The sequence below is a fragment of the Salvelinus sp. IW2-2015 genome, linkage group LG36 (assembly GCF_002910315.2).
Source record: "Salvelinus sp. IW2-2015 linkage group LG36, ASM291031v2, whole genome shotgun sequence".
NCBI lineage: Eukaryota > Metazoa > Chordata > Actinopteri > Salmoniformes > Salmonidae > Salvelinus > Salvelinus sp. IW2-2015.
Genome location: NC_036875.1, coordinates 28161457 through 28169374, shown reverse-complemented (window position 1 = coordinate 28169374; position 7918 = coordinate 28161457). Strand labels below are relative to the sequence as shown.

At 42.5% G+C, this 7918-nt stretch overlaps 1 pseudogene; it reads right to left on the bottom strand.

Moving 5' to 3' along the window:
• LOC111959291 (guanylate-binding protein 1-like) overlaps nt 1-1705 on the bottom strand; it is a 9204-nt pseudogene extending 7499 nt beyond the window's left edge.
• Between the last annotated feature and the right edge of the window lie 6213 nt (nt 1706-7918).

Here is a 7918-nt window from a genome sequence, read left to right as displayed (position 1 = left end):
CTGTTTCAGGGTCTTGGTCTTGGCCTCCTTGAAGACGTGGCACAGAACTCCTTGGCTTGCTCCACAAAGGCAGGCTCCAGGTCAGCGTCGGTCAGCTCCTCCATACGTCTCATTTTGTCTCCCTGGCTGGCCTCTCAAACACAAAGCACCAGCGAGGAGAGAAATAGTTCCGCAGGCAGCTACGAGGCAGATTGTATGCCTGATCTTTCTTACTATGACCTTTGTAAATGAAAGGAAAAGTACATCAATCATTAATTAACAAATTAAATGTTTAACCGTGACATTTTTGTGTGGAAGAAAGCATAATATTTATATCCAACATGTCTTTTGTAAAGGTATTGTCAACATTGGTAAATTCAATCTAACCATGGTTTAGATTAAGAGATTAAGTTAGCTGTGCTAGCTGGTGTTCCCTTCACCTGTTCTCAGTTTAAGAGCGTTCTCCAGTACTCATTGGCTGTGATGGGTCTCCCATCAACCTCCAGGGTCAGGGTGAAATCTCTGACTGTCCACACAAAGGAAGGAAAGTAACGCAGGTACCTGAAGATTCCTCCCCGTCTCGCTGGTTGGACTTCACCTTGATGTGCTCTGTCAGTTCTGTCACATAGCTGTAGAAGGCGGTATTGAGGACAAAATGAACCCAGATTTACTAACATACAGTATAGTGCTGAGCGATTAGCGCTTTTTGAGGTGTTCGGTTGTTGGGGATGAAATGAATCCAGACATCCAACACTACACTATATTTCTTTATAGGCCTGCTGAAGGATACTGTAGTTCTCCAGGGCGTTGTTGTCGATGTTCCCAGGCTGTTGTACACCAGAGTACTGCTGAGCAGGACAGCCAGGGAAAAGATCCAGTTGTCATTCTTCTCATCACCCTGCAGACACAACAGAAGGAACACATGGTACTCTGTTCATACTAGAGTGAAATTAAGTCAGTAACTAAATGTCTACTCCATACGCCGTTTTATGGGCTCCCTACCTAAATAAAGGTCAAAGCTGGAATCCTTAATTGAAACATTAACAAAGCCACCCTCTCAGTTTTGGTAAAAAAAAAAACAAAAATGAGGGATGGCCTAGAGAAATGTAACCACTAAATTCATAGACTGAGCTAGGGTGCAATGACTCACCATCCGTGACATCATATTGTAGTTAACATGATTTATACAGTGTTTAATTACATTACAAACATTGGAGTAAAACAACTTAAGTCTATTATACATAACTAAGCTCATGGGTCATTATTTATTTGTTATATTTAGAATCAATGGGTATATATCATACATTTATAAGTAGACATTATATACAGTGATGAAATCAGGTATCAGTACTAGACACAGTTTATTGAGATAACATGGGATTTTACCATAGCAATGTTTATTTCTGTCATCTAAACAGCCATAAAAGGTTTTTGACAGAGAGTGAACTTTGACCTCCCACCTTCTCCACGTCCCCCAGACCCTCTGTATTATGGTGTAAAACAAAGAGAAACTGTAGTTTCCACAATGCAATAACAGGATGTGTCGTATTTCCAATTTTGGAGAGAAAAAAACATCAAATCATAATGTGGTCAGAACAGGACAAATCTGTACTTTGGTGCAGCATATCTGMCTCTAACTCTGAATGTGTCACGACTTCCGCCGAAGTCGGCTCCTCTCCTTGTTCGGGCGGTGTTCGGCGGTCTACGTCACCAGCTTTCTAGCCATCGCCGCTCCATTTTTCATTGATCCATTTGTTTTGTCTTGTTTTGCACATATGGATTGCATTTCCCAATCACACTGCATGTATTTATTCCTCTGTTCCCCCTCATGTCTTTGTGTGATATTGTTTGTGTTACGTGTCATTTTTCACGCGCCAGACTGGTATTCGTATATTCCGTGTTTTGTCACGAGGTATGTTTATTTGTTTGAACATAATTATTGTGACTGTTTGCGCGTTTTGCACTTTTGCCAATTGGCTGGAGGTTTCTCCTGCCTCAATAAAGTGTGCGCCTGTTCACAACTCTCTGCTCTCCTGCACCTGACTCCGCTACCAGTACGCACACCATTGACAGAATGACAAATGCAGTACATAAGTTAACACTTTCTGTTTCACATTTCTATTACCCTATCTTTATGAGAAATTATTATCCTATCCATATAACAGTGTTGCGGTCATGCATATTGTTATGTACACTGAACAAAAATACATGAAACAATTTCAAAGATTTTCCTGAGTTACAGTCCAAAGAAGGAAATCAGAAATTTGAAATAAATTCATTACACCCGAATCTATGGATTTCATATGCATATGTTGGTCACAGATAGCTTTTAAAAAAGTAGGGGCGTAGATCAGAAAACCAGTCAGTATCTGTTGTGACCATCATTTGCCTCATGCAGCGCAACATATCTCCTTCGCATAGAGTTGATCAGGCTGTTGATTGTGGCCTGTGGAATGTTGTCCCACTCCTCTTCAATGGCTGTCCGAAGTCGCTGGATATTGGCAGGAACTGGAACACACTGTCGTACACGTTGATCCAGAGCATCCCAAAAATGCTCAATGAGTGACAAGTCTGGTGACTATGCAGGCAATGGAAGAACTGGGACATTTTCAGCTTCCAGGAATTGTGTACAGATCCTTGCGACATGGGGTCGTGCATTATCATGCTGAAACTATGAGGTGATGGCGGCGGATGAATGACACGACAATGGACCTTAGGATCTCGTTACAGTATCACTGTGCATTAAAATTGCCATAGATAAAATGCAATTGTGTTCGTTGTCAGTAGCTTATGCCTGCCCATACCATAACATCCTCAAAGGTGAGCATTTGCCCACTGAAGTATGTTAAGACGCCAAACTGCAGTCAGGTCAAGACCATGGTGAGGACGACGAGCACGCAGATGAGCTTCCTTGAGACGGTTTCTGACAGTTTGTGCAGAAATTCTTCAGTTGAGCAAACCCACAGTTTCATCTGCTGTCCCGGTGGCTGGTCTCAGACAATCCTGCCGGTGTCGAAGCCGGTTATATAGGCCCTGGCCTGGATTGGTTACACGTGGTCTGCGTTGTGAGGTCGGTTGGACGTACTGCCAAAACGATGTTGGAGGCGACTTATGGTAGAGAAGTGAACATTCAATTCTCTGGCAACAACTCGGGTGGACTTTCCTGAAGTCAGCATGCAAATTGCACACTTCCTAAAGACATCTGTGGCATTGTGCTGTATGACAAGTGGCCTTTTATTGTTCCCAGCAAAAGGTACAGTTGAAGTCGGAAGTTTACATACACTTAGGTTGGAGTCATTAAAACTTGTTTTTCAACCACTCCACAAATTTCTTGTTAACAAACTATAGTTTTGGCAAGTCGGTTAGGACATCTACTTTGTGCATGACACAAGTCATTTAAACAGCTTGGAAAATTCCAGAAAATTATGTCATGACTTTAGTAGCTTCTGATAGGCTAATTGAAATAATTTGAGTCAACTGGAGGTGTACCTGTGGATGTATTTCAATGCCTACCTTCAAACTCAGTGCCTCTTTGCTTGACGTCATGGGAAAATCAAAAGAAATCAGCCAAGACCTCAGAAAAAAAATGTAGACCTCCACAAGTCTGGTTCATCCTTGGGAGCAATTTCTAAACGCCTGAAGATACCATGTTCATCTGTACAAACAATAGTACGCAAGTATAAAGACCATGGGACCACGCAGCTGTCATACCGCTCAGGAAGGAGACGCGTTCTGTCTCCTAGAGATGAACGTACTTTGGTGCGAGAAGTGCAAATCAATCCCAGAACAACAGCAAAGGACCTTGTGAAGATGATAGAGGAAACAGGTACAAAAGTATCTATATCCACAGTAAAACAAGTCCTATATCGACATAACCTGAAAGGCCGCAAAGCAAGGAAGTAGCCACTGCTCCAAAACCGCCATAAAAAAGCCAGACTACGGTTTGCAACTGCACATAGGGAGAAATGTCCTCTGGTCTGATGAAACAAAAATAGAACTGTTTGGCCATAATGGCCATCGTTATGTTTGGAGGAAAAAGGGGGATGCTTGCAAGCCGAAGAACACCATCCCAACCGTGAAGCACGGGGGTGGCAGCATCATGTTGTGGGGGTGCTTTGCTGCAGGAGGGACTGGTGTACTTCACAAAATAGATGGCATCATGAGGATGGAAAATTATGTGGATATATTGAAGCAACATTTCAAGACATCAGTCAGGAAGTTAAAGCTTGGTCGCAAATGGGTTTTCCAAATGGACAATGACCCCAAGCATACTTCCAAAGTTGTGGCAAAATGGCTTAAGGACAACAAAGTCAAGGTATTGGATTGGCCATGACAAAGTCCTGACCTCAATCCAACAGAAAATTTGGGGGCAGAACTGAAAAAGCGTGTGTGAGCAAGGAGGCCTACAAACCTGACTCAGTTACACCATCTCTGTCAGGAGGAATGGGCCAAAATCCACCCAACTTATTGTGGGAAGCTTGTGGAAGGCTACCCGAAACGTTTGACCCAAGTTCAACAATTTAAAGGCAATGCTACCAAATACTGATTGAATGTATGTAAACTTCTGACCCACTGGGAATGTGATGAAAGAAATAAAAGCTGAAATAAATCATTCTCTATTATTCTGACATTTCACATTCTTAAAATAAAGTGGTGATCCTAACTGACCTAAGCCAGGGAATTTTTACTAGGATTAAATGTCAGGAATTGTGAAAAACTGAGTTTAAATGTATTTGGCTAAGGTGTATGTAAACTTCCGACTTCAACTGTATGTGGAGAAAGACCAGGCTCTTTGCCTGGTCTTGAGAATGCGGTTCTGGCCATGGCTTAAATTGAGAACCAGGCTGCTATAGATGAGGGCCTGGTAGTGTACCAGAGGGGCATGGAGGAGGTAAAGGCCTTATTCCCTATGGCGCTCATCACCTCCGCTCAGACCACTAGGCCACGCAGGCGTTCAAGAACAGATCCTTCAAAGACGAATTTGAATTTCTTGAAGGCGTTGGTGGTAAGGGTCATCATTTGAGATCTGTGCCTGGTACAAACACTGACTTGGTGCTTAACTCTGTCAAGGACCACTTTTTACAAATGCTTCCCTAAAAAAGTCTTAACTCTTCCAGGTGGCCATTGCAAAGCACTACGCTGACCTTCTCTGAGGCATCCTCGTTCTTGATGAGAAGAAGTGTGCAGCCCTTCTGGAGAAGCTGTCTGCTCAGATGGCCAAGAAGGTTACAGAGGGGATCTACAAGCTTTACTGCAATCACCATGACAACATGCTGGCACAGTACCGGGCCAAGCCCGACAAAGGAGTTAGGGTAAGAGCTTCGAGTTGAATCCTTGCTAGGGTTGAAACATTCATCAAAAACTCCATATTGAACACTGGAGCTGTTCTCCTCTTTCAGGCCGATCCACTTAGTTTTGTTAGGTTCTAATTATCAGAGTAAGAACTCGATGATCCCTGATGGTTAACGATAACATATCCTGACAGAATGTAAACTTTATACATTCCCCTCTCTCCCTCACTGACATAAGTATATTTCATGATTTCATAAGTCAAGAAATCAGAACAACAGTTTCCATGTCGTAGATGACGTGCTGTTCTTTCTCTCAACCTCTAATGTTACTGTTATGTTATGATTTATGGTGGCTTCCATAATGTATTTTTAGGCATCTGCAGCATCATACCAGAAACACATCCAACCGGTTTTAGATTTATCATTGTTTGATGGCAAACATGAAGCCTTTGGGGGTGTTTTCTGCAGGCTGAGGAGATTCTTGAGCAGTTCCTTAAGGAAAAGAGTCTATAGAAGTATTTTATCCTGCAAGCTGACAAAAAAACTGACCGAAAATTAGAAAAAGTACAAAATATGGCATGGGATGTTATTTTCTGATTTAATTCAGGTTTCTGGTTGAAGTGACTTCTCAAAATTGCACTAAGTCAACATAGATCTGGGATGTTTAAGAGTAGGTATGCAAGCTAAAGTTAAACCTGAAATTTGTGGCCTACTCCAGAACTTGGAAAATGTCATGGGTTGTCTATTGACTCTGTATGAGAGAGAACATGAAGCTAGAGTGTTTTCCTACCATAATATCTTAACTTGGACCATGCAGAAGAGAAGGAGAGATCAGCTGTGCTGGAGCAGGAGAAGAAGGCTGCTGAAGAGAAACGGTTGGAGATGGAGCGCACCATGGAGGATGATCGCAGAAGCAAAGACGAGAAGTTGAAGCAGATGGAAGAGAAGATGGAGGAGATGAAGCAACAGGAAGGGACTTCCACAGGGCCTTGGATTGCAAGGTGCAGGAGCAGAAGGATCTGCTGGAGAAGGGCCACAAGGAGAAGGCTGACTTAATGAGACAGGAGATAGAGGAGTTCAAGAAGAGCAACACACCTGAGAAGGAAGGAGGTGGTTTCCTTGAGTCTACAGTCATGCCTGTTCTTCGATTTGGATTGGACGCTGCCAACACTGTCTTTCAATATAAGCTCATGAGGGGAGCTTTTATGAAGTAGAAACATTGTGTATTACCTGAGCATGTACACATTTGCTAGCTTTATCAATGTAAAGCAGAAAGTCAAGTTGATAGCCACACTTAGAATCAGTATCTGCTTTATATGCAAGAGTTATTAATCATTTTTCTTGTGTGTGTTGACAGATTTGGGTGAAATGCTCTCTACTAGTATAAAACTTCAAATGTAGAGGCTTTAATAAAAAAAAATTATCATATATTTTTATGGTCTTATATTCTTTGAGAACGTTGCATAGAGGCAGATTATAATTCATTTGAATATTATATAATTTGTCTTAAATGCATATCAGTTTATGAATAAATTAGTTGTTTTGAATCCACTTTGAATCTGTTAGTGTTTATGTAAGTAGTAGTAGTCTAACTGATTTACATCTGGAAACCCCCTTTTGCCTTTGTGGCCTCTTACTTCAATCTCAGATAACAGGCCACAATTGTGTTCGAATAGTTTTCAGACCAGGAATCAATCAGTTTGCACATGAGAAATTGCCATTAGCTACTGTCTTTACTGACACAGAGGAGCAAGAGAAGAGAGCCCTGGCTGAACAGGCAGTGAAGATGGAGGCAGAGAAACAGCACCAGTTAAAGGAGGAGACCCAAGAGAGGGAGAGGGTTTATCAGGAGAGAGAATCAGTCAGCTAGAGGTACGTATGGATGCTGAAAATATGTCTGAAAACATGCCACAACTTTCACAAAATGTTATATCTAGGCCTAATGAATAAAGAATATAGCCTGATGTTCAGGTATTGAACTTAAACCAGATTTTTGTGAATGAGTAAAATATAGGTGATTTAGGGAGGTGGAAACAGTCTTTAAGAAGATGTAGCCTGCAAATCCATAACCATGATGTCTGTGTTGTTCTCCCTCTGTGATTCTAGGCTAAGATGGTCCAGGAGGCGAAGGAGAAGCCACAGGAGTTGGAGCGAGCGCTATATAGCAAGCTGCAGGAGCAGGATAAGCTGATGGCTAAGGGCTTCACAGAGAAAGGCAGCCATGAAGGAGGAGATACAGAGCCTGAGAGAGAAGTAGGCCAAGCGCGAGGAGAAGAGCAGTCTCGTAACTTCAGAGCCATAGCACAGGGTGTCATGGAGAGTGTCAGCAATGGCTTAGGTCACTACTTTAACTATAAGAAAGCCTGTGAGCAACGCAAGGCGATTGTGTTCAAGGAGCAGGTCAGATTCAATCTCAAATCAGGTGCGGTTGGCAATATCCCTGATAAGGAGRGCATGACACTCAAGCAAGACAAGATGGCCACGCCCAAACTCAAAACAGGAGCAGTTGGCAACTCTAAAGACACAACTCTGCCCAAAGTCAACACAGGTACAACTGGCAAAAGCCCTGGCTCAGAGGTCTAAAGGATTCACCAGAGATTGGTCAATGGTCCAGATCAGCGGCCACCCCTTTCTCCAGTCTCATCATT